Source organism: Pleurodeles waltl, chromosome 10, assembly GCF_031143425.1.
Source record: "Pleurodeles waltl isolate 20211129_DDA chromosome 10, aPleWal1.hap1.20221129, whole genome shotgun sequence".
In the NCBI taxonomy this organism is placed as follows: Eukaryota; Metazoa; Chordata; class Amphibia; order Caudata; family Salamandridae; genus Pleurodeles; species Pleurodeles waltl.
The window spans coordinates 486,013,048-486,028,252 of NC_090449.1; the positions used below are offsets into that span (position 1 = coordinate 486,013,048).

General features: G+C 49.2%; 1 protein-coding gene across 2 annotated transcripts in view; it reads left to right on the forward strand.

Annotated features, from left to right (window-relative positions):
• The window catches only part of LOC138260781 (retinoic acid receptor responder protein 2-like), a 334,350-nt gene that overhangs the window by 210,917 nt on the left and 108,228 nt on the right, over positions 1 to 15,205 (forward strand). The gene's annotated exons all lie outside the window — the stretch shown is intronic.

The following is a 15,205-nucleotide window of genomic DNA, read 5'->3' on the forward strand; positions in this document are numbered from 1 at the left end:
GCAAACAGCGTCAGTCTTCGTCCTCAGGACATCAGTCGATTCACCATCAGCAAAGATAGGACAGGGCAAAGCTTAGCTAAGGAATTAGACCCTTCCCTCATATGGAGGAGAAGTAAGTATCAAGCAAAGAATGGGGTAGAGGATGGTTTTAAAGTACTCAGAATAAACTCAGGAAAAATGACAAATGGAGATGGCGAAATGGAGTGAATTGGAGTGAAGTGAACCCCTTTCTTCTTGAGTCACACCATTAAATCAAAACTATCTAAATAGCCCTTAACTCCTCATTGGGTAATAAATGGTGCATCGTTATCTCTGTCCAATAATTTTCAAGCATCTTATCAGAATTTTCCACAAACCACAGTTCTCATGTTGCGGATTGGTCCATATTATTGACATCTTCATCGGTTGGAATGTCAGGTAGGAAAAGTTACACTTTGCGCTCCAGTCAGTGGGGGTCATTACAACATTGGCGGTGAAAGCCGCTTACCACCGTGCAGAAGACCGCCAAAACACCGCTGCGGCTGCGGAATTCTGCCACAGGTATTATGACCCACATCTCGAAATCCGCCGAAATTCAGACACCCACACAAGACCGCCACACCAAAGGTGTGTGATAAACTGGCGAAAACAAAACCTCCACCGTCACGCCAACAGAAACACGCCCATGCTATCACGACCCACAAATCCACGCAGTGGTCTTTCAACCGCAGTATTCCATTGGCGGTACACACCGCCATGCTCAAAATACACACACATCTCCAAAACACCGCCACATTGGACAATTCCAAATACACACACCTGATACACATACACACACCACTCCCACACACCCAACACAATATAAAACACACACCCACATCACCCACAAACCCATACGACCATAATTCACGAACGAAGGCTAGAGAGACAGAGAGCACAGCAATTGAGAACCCCACCACACAGAGGCACACAACACCATCACCCACACAACCTTAAACGCACAATACACCACACACCACTACACATCACCACACACATCAACACTTACATCACCCCACACAGCACCCACACCACCTCATGTCACGCCAAAGACACCCCAGGTTTTCCGAGGAGGAGCTCAGGGTCATGGTGGAGGAAATCCTACGGGTAGAGCCACAGCTATTTGGCTCACAGGTGCATCACACGTCCATAGCCAGGAAGATGGAGTTAAGGCAAAGAATCGTGGACAGGGTGAACGCTGTGGGACAGCATCCAAGAAATCGGGAGGACATCAGGAAGAGGTGGAACGACCTACGGGGGAAGGTGCGTTCAGTGGTCTCCAGGCACAACATCGCGGTACAGCGGTCTGGCGGCGGACCCCCACCTCCTCCCCCACAACTAACAACATGGGAGGAGCAAGTCTTAACCATTATGCATCCTGAGGGCTTCGGAGAAGTCGGTGGAGGAATGGACACTGGTAAGTTAAATCTCAACTATTATACCCCCCCACCCTATCTGCATGCCATCACACACCCCTGCCCTCACCCCCTCCCCTCCCCTATCACTCCAACTCCTCACTAATGTACTCATAACACAAACTACACATCCCAACACCAAGCCCTGCATGACACAACTAAGCATGGTCACCCATCACTAAAGCATGCTCACTGCACATACCCATAACAACCCCCTAACCATCATCACACAAGCCCCCACACACCGAATGCTTGCACTGGGGTACACGGTCACCCACCCATTGCACACCATTACACACACACATGCAATAATCATGCTTTTACACCACTGCAGGACCACTACGGAAAGTCACCACACCGGAGGGTCCAGACAACTCCACTCCACCTGTTGAAGTAAGCCTCAGCAAGGCCTACTAGTGCAAGGGGTTCACCTTTCTCTGCAAAAAGTCCTCAGACCATGTAGGAAGAAGTTGGCACAGAAACTGAAATAAAAGACAAAGTTTATTAACCCTCATGAGGTGGTACTACAGTTCAAACAGCACCCTACGGTAATGTTTGAAGTAGCACACTGAACTGAGAGAGCATGGTCCTTTTATACCCACACAGGGGCTAAAAGGAGGTGGTACAATTATAGAAGCAAGACTTGCATACATGTAACGTCATGTGGAAATGCACAGTCGACAGGTAGGAGGAGCTAACAGTTTTCAAGGACTAACAGCTGCAGACCTTACTGAGCATGTGCGAAAGTGGGAGATGCTAAATATAACTTGTCACTAGGCAGATTTCAAGAGTAGTTAACAGAAAGGTAGGACAGAGCACATGGTGGCAGAGAAAATGGCTGCCATGAATACAAAATGGATTCCTCGAAATGTTCACAATAGTTACTAAATACAAGATGTCTTCTACTAATGCTTAATCTAATCGCTGCTAAACTACAACACACCCACAGAAGAGGCCCACAGTGACGATAGCAGCTCTGCCCTACTGGATCCTGATGACCAGCCCGGACCATCGGGGGCCTCGGGATAGTCGGTTCTCCTCACACAGGCACAGCCCAACACTGACCTTCCACCCTCTGGTAACACCAGCACAGCACCCACCCAGCGGGCCCATACCTCCGTACCCAGGACACGTCAATCAGCTGTGTGTCCACCACTACAGGGAACCCAGGATAACCCACCACCCCAACAACAACAGGGACCTGGGGGCAGTGGTAGTGGGCACACGGTCCAGGGGACGGAGGCACAGGAACACAGGGGAACTGGGAGGGCTGCTGTGCGACAGAGGGCGGACAGGCCAAGGGAACCCACTCTCCATGAGGCCCTCTCCTCCATCATGGGAGCATACCACCACTCCCAGGAGACGATGGCGACGGTCCTGGCCAAGTTTCAGGAGACCCAGCGCCTGCAGGACGAACTGTATATGGGGTTCAGGGAGGAGCTCAGAACCATCAGCTCCGCCCTGGGCACCATCGTATGGGTGCTGAAGGACATACAAAAGACCATGAGGGACACCGTGGCACTCCAAAGGGCCCCTGACACTAGCATGGACGATGAACTGCCCACCACCTCCGCCGGCGCTAGTGGACAGGACACCCCGCCACAGGACCACCACACCAGCACCCCACCCCCTGCAGACAGACAACCACCCCACAAGCAGTCCCTGAGATCCAGGAACAGGACAGAGCAAGATGGCAAGACCCCCGTCAGGAAATGAGACCACCCTGATTGTCCTTCCCCTGTCCCACTTTGTTACCCTGTCCCGATTGGAACTGCCCCAGCTCCACTTCCTATGCCCATATGGGCAATGCACCTGTGAGACTAATAGACTGGACTCTGCCATGGACATTCCTCCACCGTCCCCATCACCATATTACTACCCCCCTCCATTTTTGAGCACTGCAATAAACACCCTTGAACCACAAAACAATCTGGAGTCAGTCTGTGATTTGGTAAATATATATAATCAATGACAGTGTCAACATGCTTTCCATTTTTATAGCCAACATACCTATGTCACACATCACAAGTCCTTGAAGGATGCAAGAAGATGACACACGTTGCTAACCACACCTGTGAAACGGTAATGGAAAGGTACAACTCAGTGACCAAATACTGTTATGAAATGACTGACGATAGAGGTAGAACTGTGAAAGTGAATGTAATGATAAAAAGATAACTGTTCTCACCTGTGTGTCACTGGAAATATTGCCGTATGACTGACTCCCTGTTGTCTATGTCTTCTTCCTCAGCGTCCTCCTCATCACTGTCCACAGGCTCCACAGCTGCCACAACACCGCCATCTGGACCATCCTCCTGCAGAAAAGGCACCTGGCGTCACAAAGCAAGATTGTGAAGCATTGAGCAGGCGATGATGATCTGGCACACCTTCCTTGGTGAGTAGAATAGGGAACCACCTGTCATATGGAGGCACCTGAACCTGGCCTTCAGGAGGCTGAAGGTGCGTTCGATCACCCTCCTAGTCCGCCCATGGGCCTCATTGTAGCGTTCCTCTGCCCTGGTCCTGGGATTCCTCACTGGGGTCAATAGCCACAACAGGTTGGGGTAACCAGAGTCCCCCAATAGCCACACACGGTGCCTCTGGAGTTGACCAATCATATATGGGATGCTGCTATTCCGCAGGATGTAGGCGGCATGCACTGAGCCAGGGAACATAGCATTTACCTGCGAGTTGTACTGGTCTGCCAAACATACCATCTGTACATTCATCGAATGATAACTCTTCCGGTTCCTGCACACCTGTTCACTCCTGTGGGGGGGACCAGAGCTACATGGGTCCCATCAATAGCACCTACGATGTTCGGGATTTGTCCAAGGGCATAGAAGTCACCTTTCACTGTTGGCAAATCATGCACCTGAGGGAAAACAATGTAGCTCCTTACGTGTTACAGCAGGGCAGACAACACTCTGGACAACACGTTGGAAAACATAGGCTGGGACATCCCTGATGCCATGGCCACTGTTGTCTGAAACAATCCACTTGGAAGGAAATGGAGCACTGACAGCACCTGCACTTGAGGGGGGATTCCTGTGGGATGGCGGATTGGTGAGATCAGGTCTGGCTCCAACTGGGTACACAGTTCCTGGATTGTGGCACGGTCAAACCTGTGGGTGATGAGTAAATGTCGCTCCTCCATTGTCAACAGGTCCACCAGCGGTCGGTACACCGGAGGATTCTGCCATCTTCTCAAATGTCCAAGCTGACGGTGCCTAGGAAGGACAACAGCGACAACAGAGTCAACAAAATCCCAGGTATGTACTCACAAATAAACAGAACACGACACCAAAGACAAAAATCTTCCTGTATGTGTGTCGACTGTAGGGCTAGGTATGTGTGACACAGTTGCAAATTAAGCCATGTGGGCCCCTGAAATGGCAGCTGCCTGACCTCTAAACTGTGACAGTGGGATGTGAGGTAACTGCGCTGGCGTTGTACACCATCGCGGTAGGCGGGCGAAGACCGCGGCGCAAAGCTGCATTGGTTAACATTGGACCCTATAGGTCCCAGGAGCCACTGATGAAGTGCGCTGGCGGTGATGATACGCACCGCCGCGGACGTCACTGCCGCGGACGTGACCGCCATTTTCTATCTGTTCAATCACTCGATACCTGATCTTCAACAGGAGAGGACCTACACTGCAAGTGCTGCTGTGACCTCGGTCTGGAAGAGACAATGGCTGCTGCGTCTGGGGAAAGGGCCCCTGCCTTTACTGCTCGGAGTTGGAGAAGCTCGTGGACGGGGTCCTCCCCCAGTACTCGCTACTCTACAGTCCTCCAGACCAACAGGTACGTACCAAGGGAGCACGTTGTATGGGCTATGCCTGGGTGGAGAGTGCTGGTTGTAAGAGGGAAGGGGGCAGAGTGCAGTGAACATGAAGGACTGTGAATGCATGTGCCACATGGCAAGGGCAGGGATGGGGGCCATTCACTTCGACTGTGCTCTTGCTAATGACTTCTCTTCTTCCCCTGTGCATGTCATGTAGGTCAGCGCCCACCAGAAGAAGGACATTTGGCATGCCATCACCAAGGACATACGGACCCTGGGGGTCCACCAGAGACAGGGCACCCACTGCCGGAAAAGATGGGAGGACATTCGCCGCTGGAGCAAGAAGATGGCGGAGGCTCAGCTGGGGATGGCCTCCCAATGTGGGAGGGGTGCCCGTCGCCCCATGACCCCCCTGATGTTCTGGATCCTGGCGGTGGCCAACCCTGAGTTGGATGGGCGCTTGAGGGCATCACAGCAGACACAAGGGGGTGAGTACACAATCATTCTGTGGACTTTGCACGCAGTTGAGGGGTCTAGGTGTGGGAGGAGGGCTGTGGGATTCCCTAGGCCAGGGCGACTTCCATAGGCTAGGCCCTTCCGTAATGCAGGCCATGTGGCACACCACCCCACCGCAGTAGAGTGCCAAGTACAGGTATACATGCCCCTGTGGCATCCATGTGTGCAGATGTCCACCATAGCCATGTAGGCCAGATCCCAGGAATTGCATCTGCAGAGGCCAGGAGCACGGCGTAGTGCAGGGGGCTGCTTTGTCTGTATTGTCCACCAACTGTAGCGGTATGCCATGCACTCAACCTGTCTTTCTTCTGTCGTCCCCCCCCCCCTTTTCTGCTCTCCATGTTCTTTTGTGCATCAGCATCATCAGGCGGAGGTACAGTGGCACCGGAGCACGAGGGAGCTGCATCCCACATGGCCATGGAGGGCCACACCATGGACTCAGAATGCACCAGTGGGACGGAGGGCGAGGGGAGCTTCACATCGGGCACCGGATCCCCAAACAGCGACACGGACTCCCTTGTGGTGGTGGCACCATCTGTGCCCCCCACTTCTACAGGTACAGCCGCCACCTCCCCTACCAGCACCGCCCTCCCAGCAGCCCCTCAGCGTTCGCCACATGCCCGCTCACCCAGGAGGGTGGGCATCACCTTCACCCTAGGCACCTCAGGCCCTGCCCTGTCACCCCTGCTGCCCTCAGTGAGGAGGCCATTGACCTCCTCAGGTCACTCACTGTTGGGCAGTCTACCATTGTGAATGCCATCCAGGGTGTAGAAAGGGAGTTGCAACACGGTAATACATTCCTGGAGGGCATTTATTCTGGTCAGGCTGCCCTTCATCGAACCCTGCAATCTCTGGCCTCAGCACTGATGGCAGCCATTGTCCCTGTGTCTAGCTTCCCCCCTCCAACTTCCTCCACCCAGACCCAATCCCCTGTACCCCAGCCTATCCCAAGCACACCAACAGACAAGCATGCACACACCTCAACACACAAAAGTAGCTCAAGCAAACATAGGCACCACACATCCCACGGGCACTCACACAAGCATCACACACATACAGACACACCAACATCCACTGCCTCCACTGTGTCCCCCTCCTCATCGTCTCCCTCCTCCCTCCCAGTGTCATCTACATTCACCTGCATGCACTATATCTACAGGCACTAGGACCCGCACCAGAACACCCAGCACCACACCCCACTCACCTGCACTCACCACCCCCACTCTCATTTACACGTCCCCTGTGTCCTCTCCCAGTGTGTCTGTGACGCCCCCTCCCAAAGTATACAAACGCGGGCACCCACACACCCAACATCTATCCACCTCACGACAACCTCCAGTACCTGCACCTGCACCCAAAACACCTAAAATTACACCTCCTACAACCACCTCCTCTTCCTCCACTCCCAGACCCCCTCCAGCTACCCATCCCAGTGTTCGTCAGACACTCTCCCTCAGCAACGTTGACCTCTTTGCCCCCATCCCCACCCCTCCAATTCATAAGTCCCGTAGTAGCACCTCAGCTAAAAAGACTCCTGTACCAGTGGTGCGTGCTCAAGGTGTGTGGAGTGCACCGGTCACCAGGTCAGGCAGTGTGACACGGAGCCAAAGCACTGCCAGTCCACCCCCTGTAAAGCACTCAAAGTTGGAAAGTGGCCGACGGGACAGGTTGAAGACTCCTGGCGGCAAAACTGGTCACAAGGGTCCCAGGGGGATTGCAGAGTCAGCTGTGACTCCTCCAAAGGTGGTGAAGGGCCGGAGTAAGTCTGCACAGTCTGGTGAGAGCAGCACGGCGGAGAAGGGCGCCATCCTCCCCGGCGGACGGGACGCCACCGCCAGCACCGTCGTCACTGGTCAGGAGACCACCGCAAGAGTCAGTGCCCAGGAGGGCCAGAGTATCGTCACTGGTCAGGAGACCACCGCCGGAGTCAGTGCCCAGGAGAGCCCGAGTATCGTCACTGGTCAGGAGACCACCGCCGGAGTCAGTGCCCAGAAGGGCCCGAGTATCGTCACTGGTCAGGAGACCACTGCCAGAGTCAGTGCCCAGGAGGGCCCGAGTATCATCACTAGTCAGGAGACGACCGCCAGAGTCAGTGCCCAGGAGGGCCCGAGTATCGTCACTGGTCAGGAGACCACCGCCAGAGTCAGTGCCCAGGAGGGCCCCGGCTGCCACAGCCCCACTGGAAAATGAGGGACCGTCATGCCACACACCAATGCACAGATCAGAGACCGCCATGGCAAAGTCCCACTGAACAAGGGAATCACCGCCATGGTAAAGACCGCTGAACAGGGCACAGCACCGCTGAACAGGGCAGAGAACGGCTGAACAGATCAGAGACCGCCATGGCAAAGCCCCGCTGAACAAGGGAATCACCGCCATGGTGAAGACCGCTGAACAGGGCACAGCACCGATGAACAGGGCAGGGAACCGCTGAACAGATCAGAGACCGCCATGGCAAAGCCCCGCTGAACAAGGGAATCACCACCATGGTGAAGACCGCTGAACAGGGCACAGCACCGCTGAACAGGGCAGAGAACCATTGAACAGATCAGAGACCGCCATGGCATAGCACCGCTGGACAAGGAAACACCGCCACATCCAGCATCGTTATCCCATGTACAGCTGGGACTGTGACGGTACAGGAACCGTCACGGGGAGCTAAATGCAGTGTGGGCACCATTCCCCCTCCAAAACCGTTGGAGACTGTTATCCACTTGAGAGACTGTGGCTTTGCACTCCCCAGGATGTAACAGTGGGCAAACCACCCACTGTAGAGACTTGAGAGACTGTGGCTTTGCACTCCCCAGGATGGAACAGTGGGCAAACCACCCACTGTAGAGACTTGAGAGACTGTGGTTTTGCACTCCCCGGGATATATCAATGGGCATGGAGCCCCGTCGTGGATCTGGAATGGTGCTGTAATCCGGCTGAGGTGCCCCCCCTTCCCTTCTCCCTGAGGTGCCTGTTGTATTTTTTATCTGATGCCCCAGCAGTGTTCTCTCCGTTTGTGGACAGGTATCGTGTGTGGGCCTCGCCCATGCATTTTTGGCCCAGTGGTGCACGGACATTGATATGTGCATACCTGCACTGCTTCTCGTAATGTATATACTTTTGAATGTGTCTCTATTTATCTGTATATATTTGGTGCCTGTATTTTGATACATTACAATTTTTCGACTGATTTCCTTTGGTCTTTGCATTCTTCCGGGGGGGTTATGGGTTGTTACTGTAATGTTTTGACATGCATAGCTGTGTGTGTTATAATGTGCCAGGGTGGGGGTGGGTGTTTTGCGTGTGTGTCCCCCTGACATTTGCCTCCCCCCATGTCGTAGGTGCAATACTCACTGTTGTCTTCGGCGCCGCCGTTGCTGGTGTTCATTAATGAGCAGGAAGACAAGGGCAGGTAGGATTTGTAATTCTGGCTCCATGGTGTCCTCCTTCCTCATGGGATGTGTAGAAGGTGAGCGTTTTCCCATTGCAAAATCTGTTTCCGTCGTGTTTTTATCCACGGTGAATCCGCCCCGGAAAAGGTGGCGGATTGGCGGGTTGTGATACTGTGGGGGGTACATTGTCTTCCGCCTGTCTGTTGGCGGTGACCGCCGTGCTGCTTGTCTGTACCGCCGTGGCGGTCGGAGTGCTAAAGTGGCTGTCTATGTTGGTGGTTTCCGCCATGGTCATAATTCCCTTTTTTTGTCCGCCGGCCTGTTTGCAGTATTACCGCACCTTTAACACCGTCCGCCAGGGTTGTAATGACCCCCAGTGTCTCCATTGTTTTCTCCTACTACCGCTAACCTTGCACCTGTTACGAATTACACTGTTGCATTCAGCAAGAACGTCGCCTTGAGCAATTCGGTTCTCATGAGAAAGAATTTACTACAGCTACACACACATAACTTCTGGAAAAGTACAGCTTCGTGTCCTTCAGAAAAACAGCACATTACACGTTAGAAAATGCAGTTTAATATGAGGCCAGGCAGCTGGGCCCAGACCCTTGCTAAGCTATGGCCTTTTAATTTAATAAAGCAAACTCCTAACACATAACTTTAATTACGATATACTAATACAAATTCAAAACATTATTGCAAAATAATTCAGAATTAACAAGCTTTTCATTGGTCTTCGTATACATTGGAAGCCACTCCCCGTGGGCACATTTCAAACGTGTGCATTATTTTCTATGTTAACACATTTTCTACGCAGCTTCATCACACAATATATTGCAAGCTTTTTATGTTAATATTGTTTTAAAAGACACACTCCAACAATCCCTCATCTGATGACTCTTGTCATCACACAAAGCCTTCCCACAAATTTTACATCCTGAAATTCTGTTAACTCAATCTGTTCCCTTTTTGGCTTCCCCTTTGATTTTTCTCTATACAATTATTCCCTTTGCTTTTCTTCCCTCCTCTTATTATTTTTCGCCATCTTCAATTTTATTCTTTTGCTAATTTTACATGCCACCCACAGTCCAAATAGGCAAGCTATAACAATCAATATCCCCTTTACTATTTTAGACAACATCCCATGCCAAATATTGCTAGCCAATTTCCCACTGAGGCAAACCTTTTTCCAACCTTTTTTCCAAACACCTGGTTCTTTCAATTCCTTCAAGTCTGTACTATCCCTAGTCAAGTTAGTAAGCATACTACTAATCTCATTACTATTGTCTGGTATATATGCGCAACAATGACGCTCATTAAGCATCCTACAAACTCCACCATTTTTTGCTAAAAGAATGTCTAAAGCAAGCCTGTTTTTAAGAGTCATAGCCCTCTCCCCAGCAAGTTCAGTATCCATCAGGAGTATAGCCCCTGAAAAGTTTGTCAACATGTTATCCACAATAGTAGACAAAGTTCGGATCTTTATGGAGTTCAAGATAACTCCCACTGAGGGAATTATCGCCCCAAATGTGTCTTCCCACTACACCAGCAGCAGTTTCTCTCTTCTTTCTAGTACGATGTAATTCAGACAATTTCGGAAACCTACTCAAATCGTCAAGTTGATATATCTTTGGGAAAACTATCCCCAAATAACATGTCCCATGCCATCCCTTTGGAAGACGGTAATAAGCATTAAGTCCACATATGTAATAGATCCCTGTGATCGCCGGATCCTGTCCATTTAACATAAACATCCATTTACTCTGAAACAAAAACACATGCTTACATTCACTCATCCCCACAAACACATTGTTATAATATGATTTTGGCCTAGATATGAAAAGCTTCTCCATGTGTAATGCATCTAAAGCTAGCTTCCCTTGTTCCCTAATTGCACCATCATTTTCACTACTAGCAAAACCCTGCTGCTGCAATCCTTTTTCTAATTCACCCTTTAATACCCTTTATTCTATCTTCCGTGTGGTCTAAAAAGCTTTTCTCTACAGGTGTAAGCAAGCATGTCAAATTATTATGATGTGCATAAGATGTACTAATCGTCAATGTCGACTCAAAGAATCCTTTAACTAACTTTATACTATAGTATCTAGCTACCCCACTCAAATCCTCTATTATGGGCACATAAGAAAACACAAGGTTATGATTTGAATAGAAATATTGAATCTCACCCTGGATATAGAATCTCGTTAGTAACAGACTACAACTTAACCCATAAGTTAATGGCAAGCTATGATAGTTAACCCCCTCTTGTACCGAAACAGGAATTTTTTGTTCACACAAAGCAATCCCTCGCATCCATTGTATCAACATACTCACTCACCAAGCGATAGAAAACATTAGTGGAAAGTTCCCCTTTTGTATTAGTTCCCTCATGCAAATATCTCGGATCCAGCTCAAACCTCTCCAAAGCTGTTAGTGCAGTGGTAGTCTCAGGGATTGTAGCATTGTTGATTCCACTCTTATTCATTAGTGTCATACCCACAATCATAACCATAATGAATATCACGCACACAACACACAAACCAGCACTCAAATATTTACAACGACTACTCCCTCTATTATCCTGCCTAGTGTTAGCCATGATCTATAAAGAATCAAAAAGTGGAGGATGGTTAATTCAAACAACAACAGAGGATGATTAGAATAAATTTATTCTCTCCTTTTTTTTTTCTTTTTTTTCTTGCAGCAAAGTCAAAACAAGCAAATCTTCTTTAAGCAATTATTTACAGCTTCAGTTTCACTCCCAGGATCCTTGTCAATTTTAGGTTAGCAGCTTGTCAAAATCGGTTCTCAAATGTCAATTCAGGTTTTCAAAGTCTCATCCGGAGAATTCTCAGTCTCTTTTCTCAATTTTAAACTTTAATTCGATGTTTACACCATTTCAGTCTCTTCAGCCAGACTCAGGTGCCAAAAGATTGACCTGGGATCTCTCAATCAAAGCAAAATGCCAAGAACTCTTGTTGCCATTCAGCTGTCGTTGCATACACCCATTCAGGACCTGCGTACCTTCTGTTTGCTGCTCTTTTTCTTTTCAACTTGCGATCACCTTGCAACTCTCCTTCACTTAAATATTCTCTCCTTGTTGTATCAACTTCTTCCTCTATTGCATTTTCGACAACCTCTTCTCCCCTTTTCACCTGCAACTCTGGCCACTTGTCTCCTTTCAGTATCTCTCTGATCTTTGATCTTTCCTGTGGCAACCCTTCACTCTCTCTTGGCTCTATGGTGTTTTCTCTTGATGGACCTGCAATCTGCTCAGGAGGAGTTTTGACACTCTGACTCTCTTCCACCTCAACTCCTTCACCTTCTGGGTCTGTCAAATGCTCTAGTTCATGCCCATGATTGTCTGCTTCTGGGAGAACCTCCCTCTGATTTGGCTCTCCTGCAGCCTAAGTTACGATAGGCTCACTGTCACCCCCTCTTGATCTCTCCTCCTTCGTCTCTTACAGGAGTGACCAAGCCATCCTCAACAGGCTCTCCTTCTGTCTCAGTCCCCCTTTGATCACTCTCCGGCCCTGAGACTTCCTTGTCTTTTGTTGGTACTTTCAACAACTCAACTTCCTCATCAGTTGGACACGTCACCTTCTTTGTGTGACTGGCATGGATCCAGTTCGGAATTCCCGCACACTTCACAGCAGTAGTAGTCGATAGTATCACTTGATATGGTCCCTTCCAACGTGGCTCCAAACACGTCTTCCTTATGTGTTTCTCGATGACAACCCAATCACCAGCTCTCAGGTTGTGTCCTGGATCATTTATCGGTGGCAGTGTGGTAGCTTCCACCTGGTGAGAAGAAGAGCGGACCACATCAGCCAGACCCTTACGGTAGTCCAACACCATATCATCCGTGATATTCACAAGAGCATTTGCAGGCACTGCGGGAAGTCTCATTGCTCGACCCATGAGAATCTCATGAGGGGACAGTTTTCTTGTTAGGTGTATTTCTCATTGACATTAACACCAAAGGCAATGCATCGGGCCATTTCAAATTCATGGCTGCACACATTTTCGCCATCCTCGAGTTCAGGGTACCATTCATCTGTTCCACTAGTCCTGATGCTTCAGGGCGGTAACTACAATGCAACTTCTGCTCAATGTTCAACGCTGCACACAGTAACTTAACCACCTCGTTGTTGAAGTGACTTCCCCTATCTGATTCTAAAGAGATCAGAAAACCAAAACGTGGTATCAATTCCCTAAGCAGCAGCTTTGCTACTGTGAGGCTGTCATTCCTGCGTGTAGGATACGCTTCAATCCAATGACTAAAGATACACACGATCACCAACACACATCTCAAACCTCCACACACAGGCATCTCAATAAAATCTGATTGCATTCTGCTAAATGGACCTCCAGCTCTCCCAATGTGGCTCAAATTCACCACTGTCCCTTTCCCCGCATTCATCTGTTGGCAGATGACACACCTATGCGCAAATCACTTGTGCAGCTTGTCTGAACTTCGGGTTAAACCAGTCAATCTTGAACAACCTGATCATGGCATCCCTGCCAATATGTGCTTGACCATGGTAAAACCTTGCAAACTGTGACAAAAGACTGTTCGGCAAGACCATTTTCCCCTCATCTGAAACCCACAAATCATCTGGTCCTTGTACGCATTGCATCCTAACCCAAGAATGCTTCTCATCTTTGCTGGCACGACCCTGCACAATCTTAATTCTTCTAGTGTGTCAATCACCCTTAATGCGTAACCTGTGCATGTCTCATTTTCTTTTTCAGGCAACAATTCCCATTGATCCTTAAATGATATACAGTTCAATGTGCAAAACCTTGCGACTTGATCAGCATATCCATTTCCCATTGAAACAAAGTCTTGTGACTTCAGGTGCGCACTGCATTTCACCACAGCAATTTCATGAGGTAACTGAATCGTGTGCAACAATTCCTTTATTCTCTCAACATTTTTCACTGGCGAACCAGAAGAGGTCAAATAACCCCTCTGTGACCACAATTGACCAAAATCATGGACAATTCCGAATCCGTATCGACTATCAGTATAGATAGTCACTCTCATTTGAGCAGAGACATGGCAAGCTCTAGTAGGAGCAACCAGTTCAGCTACCTGAGCGGAATACACTCCATGGAGCCAGGACGCTTCCAGGATACCAGAAATCGTGCATACAGCATATTCGGCTCTCAGCACTCCTACTGAGTCTCTCAAACATGAGCCATCAACAAAGATAATTTGGTCATTTTACTCCAAATGGGTATCTTTAATATCAGGTCTCGGTTTGGTGCACATTTCTGTTACCTCAAGACAATCATGGTGTACATCTTCCACATTTTCAACCTCTGTATTTTCACTTGGAGGCAAAGTTGCCAGGTTCAACACTGTACATCTCTTTAACGTTGCATTTGGTGACCCCAATATAATTGTTTCATATTTTGTCAACCTTGTATTTGTCATGTGCTGCATTTTACTACGGGTCAACAGCATTTCAACTGAGTGAGGGACCATGACTGTTATAGGATGTCCCATCACTATGCCTTCACACTGTGTGAGGCTTTGTCCAACTGCTGCTACTGCACGCAGACAACCCGGTAAGTCTGCTGCAACTGGGTCCAATGTAGCTGAAAAATATGCTACTGGTCGGTTTACACCTCCATGTACCTGTGTCAGGACAGACAAAGAACATGCATCACATTCATGACAGAACAGAACAAAAGGCTTTGTGTAATCAGGCATACCTAAAGCTGGAGCCCTGCACATACTCTCTCTTAACTCAGTAAATGCTTTCAATTCCTTCTCTCCCAAAACTATGGCATCCGGCCCCTCTTTGACCATCAGTCTCACCAATGGCTTGGAGATGACTGAGAAATTTGGGATTCACTGACGACAGTAACCCACCATTCCTAGAAACATCCTAACATCTCTCCGTGTTGTTGGGGGATTCATCTGTGACAATGCAGGTACCTTTCTCTGGATAACTTTCTCAACCCTTTCTCAATTTGATGACCCAAGTACTTCATCTCTTTCTGGCAATATTGCAATTTCTTTGGGAACACCTTGTGCCCGTTCTTTCCTAAGTGATTCAGTAAGGCAATGGAATC